This window comes from Balearica regulorum, chromosome 1, assembly GCF_011004875.1.
Source record: "Balearica regulorum gibbericeps isolate bBalReg1 chromosome 1, bBalReg1.pri, whole genome shotgun sequence".
Classification (NCBI taxonomy): domain Eukaryota; kingdom Metazoa; phylum Chordata; class Aves; order Gruiformes; family Gruidae; genus Balearica; species Balearica regulorum.
In genome coordinates, this window is record NC_046184.1 from 155,045,079 (window position 1) to 155,063,005 (window position 17,927).

Below are 17,927 nucleotides of genomic sequence, written 5' to 3' on the forward strand. Positions count from 1 at the left end.
CAAATCCAAAAGCACCTCCCCTCCATCCCTTCCCATCTTCCCGGGCTCAACTTCACTCCTGATTTCTACTTCCTCCCCCCAGCAGCACAGGGGGACGGGGAATGGGGGTTGTGGTCAGTTCATCACAAGTTGTCTCTGCTGCTCCTTCCTCCTCAGGGGGAGGACTCCTCACACTCTGCCCCTGCTCCAGTGAGGTGTCTCTCATGGGAGACAGTCCTTCACGAAATTCTCCAACATGAGTCCTTCCCATGGGCTGTAGTTCTTCACCAACTGCTCCAGCGTGTGTCCCTTCCATGGGGTGCAGACCTTCAGGAGCAGACTGCTCCAGCGTGGGTCCCCCATGGGGTCACAAGTCCTGCCAGCAAACCTGCTCTGGTGTGGGCTCCTCTCTCCACGGATCCACAGGTCCTGCCAGGAGCTTGCTCCAGTGTGGGCTTCCCATGGGGTCACAGCCTCCTTCAGGTGTCTCCACCTGCTCCGGCGTGGGGTCCTCCATGGGCTGCAGGTGGAATCTCTACACCCCCTCATCCTTCCTCCATGGGCTGCAGGGGGACAGCCTGCTTCACCATGGTCTTCACCACAGGCTGCAGGGGGATCTCTGCTCCAGTGCCTGGAGCACCTCCTGCCCCTCCTTCTACCCCAACCTTGGTGTCTGCAAAGTTTCTCACATCTCGCTCCTCTCTCTGGCTGCAAAAGCTCTCCCTAGGTTGTTTTTTTCCTTCTTAAATACATTACCCCAGAGGTGCTACCACCATCACTGATGGGCTCGGCCTTGGCCAGCAGTGGGTCCATCTTGGAGCCAGCTGGCATTGCCTCTGTCAGACATGGGGGAAGCTTCTAGCAGCTTCTCACAGAAGCCACCCCTGTTAGCCCTCCTGCTACCAAAACCTTGCCACACAAACCCAATACAGGCATGGTAATTAGCATACTGGGTATTGTCAAGCAACGCAGATGGCGTGTATTTGTCCTTTTGGGTACTGTTTTGCAAGTTTACATTTACTTTAAAGCGTTGAATAAGAAATGCTGTACTTTGTATATCAGTGTAAAAGGGGAATCTTGCTACTATACTGCAAAAATACAGGCATTGCAGGTCAGGTTTTCTTTTGAGATATTTCTTTTACATAGTGACTTAGGTGGATGGACTGCATGGATCTGTGGATGAAACTGGACCCTTAAAGTGTGTATCTAGAATATAAGCCAGGGATGAGGAGAATCCATGGATCCTCTAAGCAAAGGCATTCTTGTGGAAGAACTTTAGTGACAGGAAAATCCGAAAGGTAGGGAAGAAGTTTGTGACTATGCTTAGGAAATTCTGATTTGTACTGAAGGGACAAATGAAAGCTGGAAATGATTCAAAAAGTAAGAATATGTTGTCCAGACACAAAAGATTTTCTTAAAAAGTCAAATTAATTAAGGAGTATGCAGAGAACTTCAAGCATCTAAGGATGAGTATAAGACAAGATTGTAGGTAGCAGTAAGAGCTGACGTGGATCAACAGAGTGTCTGTGTACAAAAAAAATGCCTTTTATCTATTTTGTTTGGTCTAATAATAATTTAAAAAGTTTTGACATATAAAACTAGCTTTTATTATTAGGTAATCATAATCCTTAAAAATAGTGTTCAATAAAGAGGAAAGACTGGAGTCAAAATGCTGGAACATTAGCCTGCTGTTTGAATTTCTGGAGGAGCTCTTCTGATTACAAAACATCAGCCTATTGTATTTTTTTACTGCAATAAATACTCCCATTTTCTTAATTACATTTAGGTCTTTGAAAATAGGGGGTTTGTAGGTGAAGATTTATTAGCTTATTTACATTTTGTGTAAAGCTCATTTTTATTTATTTATTTTTTAAATAGTCATTGGGCTTGAGAGCAAGCATTCCAATTTGCATTGTAATTTAAAGTTTTAAGTTTATTTTAAGATGATATTCCTGAAGAAGTGGAGAAAGAAAGAAGAGAAAAAGGGACTGTAGACCTTGAGGTTTGGGGGAAATAGAGAAAAGTTTGATATTGTTCCTATTCACTGGCTTTTAACTGGCACTTTTCAAAAATGCTGCCGGTGATGGAGAAAGAAGAGTGCAATTTTCAGGACCTGCTGTAAGCAGAACATCTGGTAGGTACCCATCCTGTCTGCAACCGTACGTTGGTGAATCATGATCTGATTTCTTGGCTAGTTACAAAGGCAGTTCTGCACAGCCAATAAACAGTCCCTGGGAGAAGGTTCCCCTTCACTTTGTTTATTAAACAATTTAATAAAATAGGTTAACATTTAACTGCTTTCTACTCTGAAAGGCATGTACTCAAACCGATGTAGTGCCATTTTGGAACAAGCCTGTGGGCAGCTTGCACAAAGTATGACAAATCTTGCCAGGGAGCAGTATTTTTTTTATTTCTTCATATGATTTCTCTGATTTGTCAGTGGAAACAGCATGTATTGACCATACAGAGCTAGTGAAGTCTCAGATGTTTTCATACATTAGAATATACTCCTAAGTTTCACATCTAATGATGTAAAATGAAAGACTATGACTTTCTAATGTTGTAGGCATTTATGCTGGGTATAAAGCAAGTGCCAAGTGCTGTTATTGCTCTTTTATACCCTTTTTATATGACAATGAATGAAAATATGGCTGTTGCAAGGCACTAGAGGATGCTCCCACCTCACACGTGTTGCCTCTGCTGTCATTATATGAAAATGTAAGAAGCCAAAATCATAGGTAGTTGGCATTCAAAAGGCATTGGAATACAGTATTGGCAAGGGCTATTTATTCCTAGGATAACTTACTGAATTTTTTAATTCCACTCGCAATGTGCCTGCCTTGTTAAGCAAAAGACTAGTATATGATAAGCTGAAACCTGAACATATGAAGAAAAATTATTCACTGGGGTGGAGAGAAGTAGGGTTGCTTTCTAGAAAGTGAGTAGTTTGTGCACTCATGGGAGAGCAAGAGAGCCTTGGCTAGTTGTTAGGTGTTTGCACATCAGCACAACTTTAATCAGCCCTCTTCCTTTATTTCACATTTCCTCTGTTTGTGCCTGTACACTGAAAATAACCAATTGACATTCTTGCTATTTTAAGGGCTTAAAAAGATCTTTTTCTTGCATCTGCAAGATAGGATTTAAAATAGAGAGTCTTGCAAAATAGCATCCTATTAACTGTTTAATTATCCTTTGAAGTCCTGAAAGCTAATAATACTGAAGGTAACTGTGCACATACAATAGAGTGCAGCCTGCTGACTGTGTGTTGAAGATGTATTATCCTAGCATTTTCACATTTAAAATACTGTAAGTAGTAATACTGGGGAAGCTCAATTGCATGGACAAAAAAAAAGCTGCTTCCCTCTCTTTTTGCTACAACTTAGCTGTAGTATTATGGTAGCTCTGAGTCTCTTTATGTGACTCTAATTTATTGTTAGTGCAGTGAGTATCAGAACCAAATTCCATTTCCCTCCTGCTTTTAGAAAGATAAATTGCTGAGGAAAGAATAGGCAGGAAGCTGCAATGAGTTGACAGGAGACACTATCTATTTTCACATGCAGTGGTCTTTATACATACTGCATGAAATGATCAGTAACTAGTTAAATGAATCCTTTAATTAGGAAGGAGACTATAAATAGTGTTTTGCATAAAATATAATGAAAAATCGTTATTATTTAAACAGTTAATGAAAACCATCCCCTTTTAGTTAATTTAGATTTTCTTTGTTTTTGAAGAACAGGATATTTAACCTGTCTAGCTAAATTATATCATCAATTTATTTTGATAGTTGGCATACACCAACAATTATAACTTCCAAGGAAAACTATTTCAACCACACACATGAGTAGGATATCTAGTGTATGAGAAATTCAGAGATGGGAAGGAGCTGTCAGAGCCCTCAGTGCACCCACCTCCTCCTGGGGTATGACTGCCTGTGCTCAAGGCCAGCTCTTCGGTGGTGTAGCTGTGTTACCTTGCTCGGACAGTTGTGAAAATTGCTGTGTGCAAAAAGAGTTGTGACAACCCTTGCTAAGGACCTCCTTCCATCAGCTTGGAAGTTGTGTTTAAGTTCAGGCCCCTGGTCTTAGTCCTCACCATAGCTATCTTGCAGCTGTGCTTGGCCATGTACCTAGCTGATCCCACTCCTCACCTTGGACTTGACTTCTTGGCTTGACGTTGGACCTACTTCATCACTATGGGCTTACCTAGCTGACCAAGTTTACCATCACAGGGCCTGCTTTGCTCATCTTCTGGGGCTGGACTTGTATGGTGGGACTGTGCTGTTAGTTGGTGAAGACACTGTCTCGTGCTCACCTTGCTGTCCTCTTGCCTCCCAGCATGCTTCCCCGTGTGGAGCAGCCCACTTCCATCTTTTGATACTACAGGGAGTTGAACGAAAGAAACCCAGAATCCCTGCCTTTCTTCTTTAGGGAAATCCTCACCCCTCACAGAAGCCCCTTTCCTTGTCCCCTCTGATATTCATCTGATATTTAGTTGGGATGTGAACTTCTTTCCAGGACTGAATTAAAAAATTGTGGAAATCTTATAAATTTTTACCATAGTACGTCTGTTTGTGAAACACTTAAAAACTATGTGTACTCTGTTGCTCAATTTCCAGTTACTCTTTCCCTGAAATAGTACATCTGTATGTTTTGAAAGAGTCTGTGTGGATATCTGAAAAGCAGAAGGTCTACTTATTCAGATGAAAAGAAATCAGTCCAAATCTCTGTCAGCTATGGTAAATGACAGGTAAGGTGCATTATTCTCTTTATGGTGTCCTGATTTAATGATTTGTTCACAGATTTTAAAAGGCTTTTTAGTTTGCTAGTGAAGTTGACACAGTATTTTCTATAATATTCAGTTTCAGTCTTTCCGTTAAAAAAAAAAAACAACCAAACAAGTCTCTCAATCTTTGCAATCCATACAAAATTTTGTCTGAATTCCTTCAAAAGAAGGTCTTAAGTTATAAAAATGTTTGTTTGAAGGTGACTAGGGAAATGCCTTTTAACATAGTCACTTCAACCAAGCATGAAGCATCTCCAGCTGGTAACAGCTGTTGTACCACAAAACAGTAGATGGGCCTATAAAATTTTACTGTACTACTTTTTGCTATGAGTGAATAGGAATGAGGGAACAGTCTATAAGTTTGAATTATTATACAAACCTAACAGTGAAGGTGGAGCTTGTATGTATAATTAAAATGTTTCTCCATGTTATTTTCTAGAAGTAAGGTAATTGAAAGGCATCTGTCTTGAAACTAGTTTCTTTTAGATAAAATATATTTAGCATTTTATTGGGATGTTTTCAACAGCTGTAGCTTTTCCTTTCTTTGTAATTTTGGGGAAGATTATTTTGAAAGGACATATAAGAGACAATTTCAAATTCAAACTGCAAGCATTAAAGTTCTTCATTTTTTCTTACAAAGAAACGTAGAAAGAGTAGAATGCCTAAGCATGTATTTGAAAACTGACATAAGAAGAATATTTCAACATGCGTATTTGTCACCATGTTAGTTGCAAAATACATTTCAATTCATTCTGTTAATGCTGCAGATAGAGGAACTATAAAAAACTATGAAAACAGAGTTCAGTTTTCTGCTGTGTCGTGCATCATACACAAAGTAAAATACAGTTTTCAGGACTTTCAAATCTCAAGAGGAAGTGACCAGAAATAAGATACCAGGGAAAGAAGAAGGGTTGTTACACACAAAATGATTGCATATGGTGTGAGGGATTGTGTATTCCACACTCTTGTCCTCAATCCTTCTCAGAATAAAACCAATTTACATTGTCCGGTTCTATGTGGAGTCATACTAGTCAGAAAAGGTTAACTATGATATTACTATCACTTGTCGTAAAATTAAACTTTTGGGATACATTTAGATACAAAGGGGTTTTTTTGATAGAAGCACTTGTGGTTCTGATTTAATTTTTTTAAATTTGTGTAGTGTTATGTGGTTTGTTGTAGTGTAAGACTAGTTTGGTGGACAAGGGGAGAGCACTAGATGTTGTTTTTCTCAACTTTAGGAAGGCTTTTGACACTGTCTTCTGTAATATTCTCATAGACAGCTAATGAAGTATGGGCTAGATAAGTGGACAGGGAGGTGGACTGCAAACTGGTTTAACTGCCAGACTCGGAGAGTTGTCATTAGCGGCCCGGGTATAGGATAAGAGGCAATGGGCACAAAATGAAATAGGGCAAATTTTGTTTAAAACTATGAAAACAATTCCTTAAACTGTGAGGGTGGTCAAACACAGGAACAGGTTGCCCAGAGAGGTTGTGGAGTCTCCATCCTTGCAGACATTCAAAGCCTAACTGGATACAGTCCTGAACAACCTGCTCTATCTGGCCCTTCAAGAGCAGAGGTATTACACTAGATGATCTCCAGAGGTGTCATCCAGCCTTGATTATGCTGTGATTCTGTGAATTAGGTCTGAACTGAAGTTCCCAGTCTGATTTCTGGTGTCTTGTGAATGGGCAAGCTGTCAAATGGTGACGTATTATACATTGCAAACTTAATAATTTTTTTTTTTCATTTGCAGTACAACAGGTATTAGTATAGCTAACACTCTTATCAGTGTGATTTTGACAGCTACATGTTAAGCTGGAGGAAAACTATATAATTTATGTAATCCTGTACTGTAAAACTGATAATAAACTAATGAGTCTACAGCCAAAAAAACCACACCTCCCCAAAAAAACCCACCAAAACCCAAAGCATAAAATTTTATTTCTGAATACCAGTAATTGAATTATACTGTACATGAACACCAAGATTGTTCAAAATCTCATGATTAGTGGAAAGAACTCTCCGAGCACAGCGTATAAATGTTTAAATAGCCGTATCTGAGAGAACAGAAGAGCCTGCTTTCAACTGAGGTGATATATAGCTGTATCAGTTTTGAAAGTGAAAACAGGTTCCAGTAACTTAACCGCTTTCATCTGATTGCCCAGCCTTGATCCAGGGGTGCTGGAATAACAGCTTCTTTCTTGCGATGGTAGACTTTACAAACATAAATACTCCTCCAAACCACAGTCCAAGTCCCTGCAGGGCAGCAGGGATCAAAGGAAAAGGTAGGATTTCTCTGCGTTCTTGCACACGCAGCAGCCGATATACCACAGCCTGCCTCTCCGCAGCAGGCTTTGCTGCAGCAGCAACCAGAGGCAACGTGTTCTTTCAAATCCACGTTCTCAGCCTCTGCATCTTACACCTGCAGTTAATGAACTAACGGTTGGGTCAAAGGCAGGTGGATAAATGGGTCGTGTGTCTGTGTCTGTGTGTGTGTGTCTGCGCGTAGATACATATATTCAAGTAAAAGACAGCAATAGATGTGTAACATAGCTAGGATCACTTTAGGTTTTGTGGTTGCTTTTTTCCTCCTTGTTCTCCCACAGCTTCACCCCAGCCTCAGCCTCTCTTGACTGGTCTACTGTAGCTTTTAACTACCAGATCTGTGTGCTGCCAAAGCAGAACAATTTTATTCATCTAGTTTAAAGCTAGTTTGCATACCTCTGTGTTGTGCTTCAGTCTATCCTATAAACATGCTCATGTATGATTATACCAGACATAGTTAAATATGCCTTGGATTATTTTTTTATTTTAATTATAATCTCTGAGTGCTATTGCAATAATAAGAAATTAAAGATTATTCAAGGCCAAAATAAATATGAAGATGACAGGTGTCAAATTGTTCAGGTCTCTGAACACGGTTGTGTGAACAAAATTGAAATAAACAGGGTAGCCAGTGTTGTCGATTCCATCTAGCTGTAACTGCAACGCAGCAGGTGCTGCGAGCAGACTGCCTGACATGTCGCTGTAACAGCAACCAGGGCAGAGCAGCGGGAGCACATGTATTAATGGCATTACAAAGTTAATAAAGAAAAGACAGTTAAGAGAAAGAATAACACAATGCTACTCTTTTTTGTTCTTTTCTTTTTTTTTCTTTTTCCTCTGGCTTATGTGGTAATTCTAGAAGCAATTTTTTTCTATATTTATGTATCTAAATTCTTATGCTTGATGGAGAGCACACCGACTGCTGTATACCGATCTCATACAGATTCCTGGCAGACACTCAGTAAATTGCATCTGAGGTGCAGTACGGGTAATATTTAAGAAATTTAAGACTGAAATATTTAACTTTTTTTTTTAGTGACTGGAGGTTATAAAGGGACATCTTACCACTAGGAAGAGACCTGGGTCTTAATAAATAATGCAACAGGAAAAATACTGTGCTATACCTGTTTTAAATAACTTGCCTTCCTTGCCTGTATTTTTGGCAGACATGGCCAATTCAACCCTTCCAAAATCATGCTTGCATTTTCTCTCATAGTGCATTATCTTTTAGTGTAAAATGCACTTAGACTTACATGGTATTTGACTCTACATGCATGAATGCACATGCTTTGTGGTGGGTCGTCTTTGTTTATGAATTCTGGTCTGACTTACTTACTTACACAATTCTGTGGTTATGTCGGGCTGCTGAACCCTTGAGACCCAGGTCTTGGCTGCTGCCCAGGGATGGACTGTGGCTCAGTCATGGCCCTGCTCTGGATTTCTGCTGCCGCATGCTTGTCTGTCTGGCACGTGAAGATTGCACATGGAGGGGAGGGGGATTTCTAAATCAGAGTATCCAAAACCTGCTAGAGTACGTGTAAATGTGCACACACTTACATAGTGTCTGTATATGTATGTGTATGTGTGTATGTACAGAAAGAGAGATAGATATATTTATGTGGTGCTTATGATGGCTTTCTCTGCCCTCACCTCTTTTTCTTCCTTCACCTTTACCCATGCTGAGGAACATTTTTAGATATCCCAGAAGTGGATGGGAAGGCAAGATGACAAGAATCCGTGATGGTGTCATAGGATTGGTACCTACAAACTGCCCCAGGCTGACCAAACTTGCCGCTGCAGTGTGGGTGTGCCTTACACACATACCTCTTCCCCCCGGCCAGAGAAAGGACCATGGAAGTTTTACTTGGTTGGCAGAAATAAAAAGTTCCCACGACTAGGTGCAGACTGGATGACCAGTGTGTCCTGCTGCCTACACTAAACAGGAGTGGTTCCCAGTTACGGCTCTTTAATCTGTAACATCAGCCACCAGCTCTTTCTCATTCACACATTTCTATTCGGTCCAGGCCAAACAGCATTATGGACAATGGCATGGTAGTGGCATGCCTGTGCCAGGGATCTGTCTAGCCACGATGAAGAATTGAGCCCGGGCGGAGTGCCTGATGTGGAGAGGAGCCTTGGGACCATGGAAAATCCATGCAAATCCCTGAGTTATGTTCAGGAACAGAGAGGAAACAGGAGAGGTGGCTGGGTTTTGTGGTCCCTGAGCAAGGGCAGAGCTCTCCTGTGTGAATGTGAACTCCTGGGAAAGCTTGTAAGTGTTCACTGTTGGCCTTGCAATTATAGGTAATGTCAAAACAGAATGAGTGCCCAAAGACCCAGAAAAAAAAAATCATAGCTGCCTCTTACGCAGGCTGAGGAGAGATGAACACTATGTTGATGCAACCAAAGTGATCGGTGTGAACGTCCAGCAAGGGCAGTGGCAGGACTTTGCTGCTGTTCAATAAGCCTTCACCCACAGTTGTCTGTCCTTTGACTAAATTCCAGAATTCCCATAAGGAATTTTAATATTCATTTATTATTTCACAAAGGTTTTAGCAATGAGACAATGCACAAATCACAAATTATCTTTTGCAATTATATTAAAAGCTAACAAGCATTAAATAAAGATTAAAATCATTTAGCAGCATTCATACAATAACAGTTCTCCAAAGATCAGCATAAGCAATGAAACACTGGCAGGAATCAAGTAGTTAGGCAGGTGGCCAGCATAGATAACTTGCCTCATCAGTATTCAAGCAGAAATGGTCTTTGCATTGTTAGTTAGCCTAACCTTTTTTTTTTTTTTTTTTTTTTTCTTTCCTCCCATCTCTCTCCCCTTTATCCTCTACATACTCCTTTTAGGCAGAGTTGCACCCTGCAGAATCCTGTGCTAGGTCTGGCTTTAAATGCTGTTGAAAGAGGGAGACAGGTTGTTTCAATTAACATATTTAGTAGGATGACTTGGAAGTTAGTTAAATGCAAAAAAGGAGTTCACTCACTGGCATTAAGCAGTATGTGCTGAAAATGGTGTGAAATAGTTTCTGTGTAGAAGGATAACAGGCTAGATTGTCTGTGTTACCTCCATGAATGTACTGTGAGCAGTTTCAAGGCCATCTCAAGGAAGAAATAATTTCTGCATATCCTTCTAACTTCAATGTTGACCCGTCAACATTATTTGTATCTAGCTTCAAATGGTGATCAGGCTGCTTAGTGAACTTAAGCAATTCTGCTAAGCAGCCTCTGGAGAAGTACTTGCCATGGGAAGTTTCAGACCCTGCTCTCAAAGCTGTTTATTTGTTTTGCATCATAGAGTCTTTAGATAAAAGGAGAAATCATGATGGGAACTGAGACAATAATCCAGATAAATGCCCTAGCCACTGGCCCACAGGATCTAGTGAAAGATCTGGGGCTGACGCAAGGAAGACTATTTCCAGCAAAGTTCTCAGGTAGAGGAGAGAGACTTCACACATCACAGCTCTTCTGCTTGCTGAAGACATATAAGTTTCCCAGCTGTCAGCTCAGAGTTTCAGTTTGGGACAACAGCTTACTTGTCAGCTACCATATTGCTTCTGACGGATCAGGAAATGTTAAAAGGTACAGTGGTCCAGGCTGAAAACGGGATCTATACAGCACTGGGGAATTTTTATGGTACCCCTTGAGGCGAATTAAACACACATCTTCTTAATATAAAAGAAAAAATTAACGAACAATGCATTGGCCAAAGTCCTACTGCAATACGCAGTTCTACATGGAGTCTGCAAAGATGTGTCACAAGCAGATTCCTTATATACTCTTGCATCAGCACCAGTCCCGAGAGCAGTTGCATGCGGCATCTCAGCCCAGCCGTGTGTCCATCGCCCAGCCCAGCTTTGCTGCCCAAAGGTGACCCCTGAGCTTGGGCCTGTGAGCGCTCCCATCCCAGGGTGGTCTACAAGGCAATGCTGAGGCTGTTTCTTATCACCCAAGGAAACTTCACTCCCCTGTGTTCTGTCTCTGGCATTCCTGCTTCCAGCCAGTTTAACCCCTTCTTGCAGTTGGACCTTCTTGCCCTCCGTTCCAGATCATTCCTCAGTCCTGAATTATCACTTTTGAGCAGTTACAATTAGAATTTCCCCTTCAACAGCCAGATTTCAAAGGTTGGACCATGCAATGGATAGTACAGATCCTTTAACACGTTTCCTCTTAGAAACTATACCTCAAAAGTCTCTCCCCATTCAAGCACTGCAACCAATTGCTTTTGGCCTGTTTTGGTTTTGGTGGCATCCACAGAAACTCAGCATGGCTAAGTCATCACCCGTTTGATGTAACTGTTTGGATCACTTTGGACACCTTTAGCTATTTGCAAAGAGACTATGACAGTGTAATATATACAGCTTTAAAGTACGTAGCAATTCATTGCTTGGCACATGCAGAAGATAGCTACCTAATAATGAACTAGGCTAAACATTAGTGTGCTCGATCTTTACTCCTTCCCGTTAGACACTTGGAGAGAGGCTCCTTGCTAGCCAGGCAGGAGTCAGGTCGGGTCAGGAGGATCCTGAGTCAAGTAAAGTCACAAAAGTTCCTCATGAGTTGTTCACTTTCACCTCCCTCTTCTTTCTTTAGTGTTTTTATTTTTCCATACCGGTGTTTTTTCCTCCTGAATCCTTGAGCTTCTAACAGTCCCAGTTTCAATAATCCTACCAGCAATTTTACCGTTCTTATCTCACACAGCTCAACACTACAGATGTCACAGCTCTTTCTGACAACTGAGCAATTTCCTCAGAAGTCCAAGCCAGGTTTCCCTACCAGAGCTAAGCCTTGGATTCTTGAAACATGGGTAGCAGAAATCTACAAGAAGAGAGAAAAAGTTGTAAGAAGGAGATAAAAAGGGGCTACATTCATAAAACATATATATATATAAAAATCATATATATCAGAATTGTGGCCAGCAGGTCGAGGGAGGTGATCCTGCCCCTCTACTCTGCTCTCATGACACCCCACCTGGAGTACTGCGTCCAGCTCTGGGGGCCCCAGTACAGGAGAGACATGGAGCTGTTGGAGAGAGTCCAGAGGAGGGCCACAAAGATGATCAGCTTATAGCACCTCTGCTATGAGGACAGGCTGAGAGAGTTGGGGTTGTTCAGCCTGCAGAAGAGAAGGCTCTGGGGAGATCTAATTGTGGCCTTCCAGTACCTGAAGGGGCCTACAGGAAAGCTGGAGAGGGACTGTTTATCAGGGAGTGTAGTGACAGGACGAGGGGTAATGGGTTCAAGCTGAAGGAAGGTCGATTTAGATTAGATATTAGAAAGAAAATCTTTACTGCTAGAGTGGTGAGGTACTGGAACAGGTTGTCCAGAGAGGTTGTGGATGTCCCATCCATGGAAGTGTTTAAGACCAGGTTGGATGAGGCTTTGGGCAACGTGGTCTAGTGGAGGGTGTCCCTGCCCATGGTAGAGGGGTTGGAACTAGACGATCTTTAGGGTCCCTTCCAACTGAGGCCATTCTATTATTCTATATATTTAATGGAACTGAAAAGGCAACCATTTTTTTTTAATAAATTCAGAGAAAAGCTACATGCATTAAGTGCTGCGTGTAGTAAAATCAGCTTTCCGAGGACTTCTTTCTTTCTTTTCTTCTCTCACTAGGATAATTTTATGTTAACCATAAAGTGAGAAATCAGAGGCAAATTGAAGGGAGCTGCAACTTGTTAAGAGTCAGACCTCTTCATACAGAAAGCAGATGATTTACTTGTTCCCTCTGCCTCCCTTCACATTTTTAACCAAGTTGCCTGAAAAGAATGAGTATTGAGCAATCAAAGTGTGAATACCTGTGTCTGTGTCTATTCATATCTAATAACTTCTGAACCAACCAGCCAGTTCTAACCAAACTGCACAAAGGAATAGTGATATCCCTCCCTCTGCCCACTCCTCTGCCCAAGGTCCAGAGAAGGCATCAATGGCATCTATGAGAGAAAGGGTCTGTTAACCCATCCTGGAAAGAAGTAATAAAAATATTTCAGATGCTGAAAGAGCTCCCCCCGGTTTTCCCATCTTCTCATCAAGTCAGTCCACCCAAGGCTCAGCAATATGTAAACAAGTTTCTTTGGTTGTGACACTGCCTCCTCTGCTCCAGTCTGCTGTCTAGTGCTCATGTGAAGAGGGAACTATGAATGCCCAGCCGCACTAAAATCTCATCTTTCATTAGGCATCAAAGTATCTAATCAGTAATCCATAAAACTCTTTGAAACCACTCTCATCTGGTTCTGTTGCTTAGAGAACTACGTGTGTTCAGCATTGCTGCAGTGTTTGATGTATCCTGATGTGCACCACTCTTGCAAATCCTGTAATTTTTATTTGCTTTTTAATGTGGACTCTCCGAACCTAGCAGACTCCCGCTATGTTACAGTCTGCTGTAACCTGGTGCTGTTTGTCATTTTTATTTAGTAAGAAAGGTACTAAAAATGCAATGCTATCACATCCTTTTTATGAATATTCAGTGAATCCAAATCCTGTGGATATAAAAGGAGAGTACTCATATCAGAAAGCGATTTCTACCTGGACAGAAAGAGCCATAGATGAGGAAAACAGACTGATAGACCAAAAACTGTTCCACAGATTGTTCCTTTTAGTTCCATAAACCAAGTAATTGCCAAGCCCACAGCACAGGAAGGGTCATTTGATCACCAACAGACATCCCCATCAAAATCATATAATTCAATTATGGTTTGGTTTAGATGGTATTCCAGTGCTTCACAGGAGTTACTGGGTATTGCACAAGATGAAGAGATGCTGCACTGTCTAACCCTGTAGGAGAACTATTAATTTTATATTTTTGTTGGTGATGCAGTTTCAGAGTATTCCTTTTTCTTAGGACAATGCAGTTTCTTCCTTAGAAATTTTAGGACTTGGGTTCAGCCCAAGTCTTTGGCATTGCTGTGCTTTTCTTGAAATGGTCACAATAATATGTCACCAAAAAGCTTTTTTTAAAAAACCACATTGTTCTTCAGGATCCAAAATTAAGATAATAGCATGTAGGATGATATCATTCCTTCTTTACCTTGTTCCTACATGATTTGATAATGTCACAGTGTCATACTGTCCATTTTAATAGTCCTGTGCTGAAGAAGTATATCTGTTTTCTCCGTAGTTCACAGTGTAATGTTATTTACACTAATAATGGCAGCTTGAATTTAAGGAATAGTTAAAAGTGTTACAGGTCATAGATCTAAGAATTAAAAAAGTAAAAAAGAAAAATGTGTATTTCTATGGGTAGAGGGGAGTTCTAAAAATTCTTCTCCTGATTAAAAAATGCCACCTTTACTGTGCAAAACTTAGTGTTGTGGTCCAAATGATAAACTAAAATTCATGGATGGTATTGGAAACAGATGTAGTAGCTAATATAAAAATTAATTGTCCCAGGAAAAGCAAGCTCAAGAGGGAAAGAAACACCCTTGTGCTATGAATGATTTAGACATTAATGAGTCCATGTTCATTAACAGTGATGATTGTTAGCACTTAAGACAGCATAAAACATCAATGTCTCCTTTTAAAGACACTCATAAAGCAGACAAATTCTACCGCAATCAGAGTTGAATGAAAGTACTTAAAAATGAATAACAATCAAATCAAGCAATGACTTTGGGGTTTTTTTTTTTGGCTGGCTGTTCTTGTGCTCTGTAACCCAATATCACTGACAGTAGCCGGTTCTTAATGCAGACAAAAGATTCCTTATGAATACTGAGTTGACATTTAAAGTCTTCTGATAAATCAACTTAGGGAATACATTTGTATGTGAAAATTTAGCTGACATATAACTGCACAAAATCCACTGGAGCAACATAACTTTAACATCCTGAGCACAAAATTAAAGCAAAGCTACTACTCTTTATGTTTTTGAAATTCTAATGATTACTTAGGATCTGAAAAGATTAAATGAATGAAGTATTGAATCCACAGTTCTTGAGCCATCAGTCAGCATTCCCAAGTGCAGCAGTGAACAAAGCCAGGGTATGAACTCAGCACTACAGGAGTGAACCATTTAATCAGAAAATCCATGTTTGAAAGACGCCCATCAGCTTGTGCGGGCTGGCCTTTAACTCCTGATTTCTAGCAGTTCTAATGGTGTGGGAATTTGCACCTTGTATCATTCATGTTTTCGAAGTCCTTTGACATATTAGTGTATTGTTATCCTCATTTTGTTAAAATTGCCAAACGGGGTTTAGCTATTATAAGCTCACCTTACGCTGAGAATTTAGGGACTTCTAATTAGCAGCTCAATCCTGGAAGACTTGTCTAATTGCTACCAAAAGCTACTAAAGCTTTGTAAGTTCCTTGGTACCTTATCGTAAAAAGCATTTTGTCTCCTGCTACTGAATATGGAGAGCAGCACCTCAGTTTTCACAGCACTGAGCATTGATGGTGATGAAGGCTGATAACAATAATCCACAGCTACTGATCCATCCTTCCATCTCTCCGCAAGGACTCAACCCAGTTAGCACTTCACAGCAAGCCTACTGGTGTGGCTCCAGCCCGGCACGCAATGAAATTCACTGTTTCTTTAAAGTGACGCTAGTCGTTGTTATAACAAATGTTATTATGCAGGATGTGGGTGACCTGCTTTGAATATCCTGTGGCTGTGAGGCTACAGGCTCACTTGTGCCGGCTCTCCAGAGGAAACCCAGGAGAGCAGGCCGGAGGCCACGGGCTACTGTGAGCACTCCTCACCCTGCCCGGGGAAGCTGTGCAGGAGCACTGTGTTGCCATCTCTGCTTCAAGAGCTGTTTATACATTTTATCCAGTAACAGCTTAACGCAGAATGCATAAATAATCCTTCACAAATGGATTCGAGTTTAGAGCTTCTGCATCCTAAACCATCACAAAGCTGTCACTGTACACACATATATAGATATCTTTGTATATACAATGTTAGCTTTGTGTATATGTCTATACACACACATATATAAAACACGTGTCCTCCTACAGAAGAGGTCCCAGCTGTAAATTTTAGCTAGATGGCAGTGCCTCTGGATAGCCTGGAGTCCTGTGTCTACGCCCTGGTGGTAGGTGATCTCTCAGGCACACCTGCATCCTTGCTTACTGGGTCATGCCTCTTTAGTAGTCAAAACAGAAAAAAACCCAGTCCTTTTCTTATATGCACCTATGTATAATTTTGTTTCCTTATGCCTGTACAAATAATAAGAGAAGGATTAGAGATACTCAGAACTTCCAAGAGATATTCAGAGACAAGCCACATCTAACTATTACTCATGTGTAGCAAGAATTGCAGAATATTTGTGATATAAATCAAGAGTTAAAATTTAAATTGACCTTACTGTCATACAGAAAAGCAAATGCTTGTGTTTACAGAAATGACATTTTAATAAAAGGAAAAATCAAAAAAAGTAAGAAACATATCTAGATACTCATCTTTATGGTTTTGTACATCTGTATAAGTATTTCTTTTAAATTAGAAGGATGTTGATTTTTATCAAAATGCTGACTTTTGAGCAGAGCATCACTTTTATTCTGATGGTATCATCAGTGAAGAAGCAGTAATAATTGACCTTTTCTGTTTTCCGCATTTCAAAGCGCCTGAAGATATATTGCTCCTTCATTGCTGAAAACGCATTTGCCTTTTATGTTAAGTCAAATCAACACCAGCAAAAACCCCCACGTCCGTTAGTGCATCGAGAGCAAACAATTTCATTCTTGTGTCATCCTTGTAGTAGATGAAAGATCAGAGGCTATCAAAAAAGGCAAAGGAATTCAGTGCTTTGGCTTGTAACATTTTTGTCACTCTCATCCTGCTAATTGCTTAAGTGTGTCATTAATTTTAAGTGTGTGGAAGTGGTTCCACTGATTCATACATTTTAAAATTCATTTTTAAAAGGCATGTATTTAAGTGTGTGTAGGATTGGATTAAAATTTTAAATTTACTTTTCACATCTGATACGCACAGATTATTCTGGGCACCTTTACACAGAAGCGACATTTTGAGCCAAGCCTTTAATTTACAAAAGTCAACCTGGTCCAGCCATTGACTTTGATTGAATGGTACTGTTTTACGCTAGCTGTGATCAAACTATTTTGTTTCATTTAGAGCACAGTCAATTTTTCGTGGATTTGGTTGACAGATTCTTGTGGGTGAAAGCACAAAACAGTGTGGAAACAATTTCCTTGTCAGACAGTATTTTTGGAGACAACCTGCAGAGTTCAGCAGAACAGAAACAGCAGCAATAATACTGGAATGCAGGTAATCTATTCTCCACTCTGTTTTGACTAAGCCAAAGCAAAATAAAAGGAAAAATAAAACGATTTGGACAGAAAGAATGTTACTAAGAAAGATTCTCTTGACTAATCTTGCATCTGTATTTGTCTGACAATGAAAGAAAAAGTACTTGCTTTAAAAGAAGTACTGCCACTAAGGTGTTATTAAACACATGTACCCATAAATATTCAAATACTTAATTTATGAGGCACCTACATAAACGTGCATCATAAATTATATGACAACTATAAAAAGAGTAGAAAGGGAAGGAAAATGCTTCAAGATGAGACATGTCTCAACAAATATTATAGCTGTTAAGTGACAACAAGATGACAGGAAATGGCCTAGATATTTGAAGAGGTATGGCATTTCTCTAGAGAGGCAGGGATTTTTTAGAGTAAGACACAGGTGATCACTAAAGCAGAAGTGAGGATTGCTTAACTTCCATCACCCAAAGAATGTGTTGGGATTTCTGGGCCATTGCTTTAGAGTCTTTTTTTTTCCCTTTTTTTTTTTTTTTTTTTTTAAACTGAAAAGGAATGATCTTACACCAAAATAGGTGGATCTTTCTATTTCATGCTCAAAA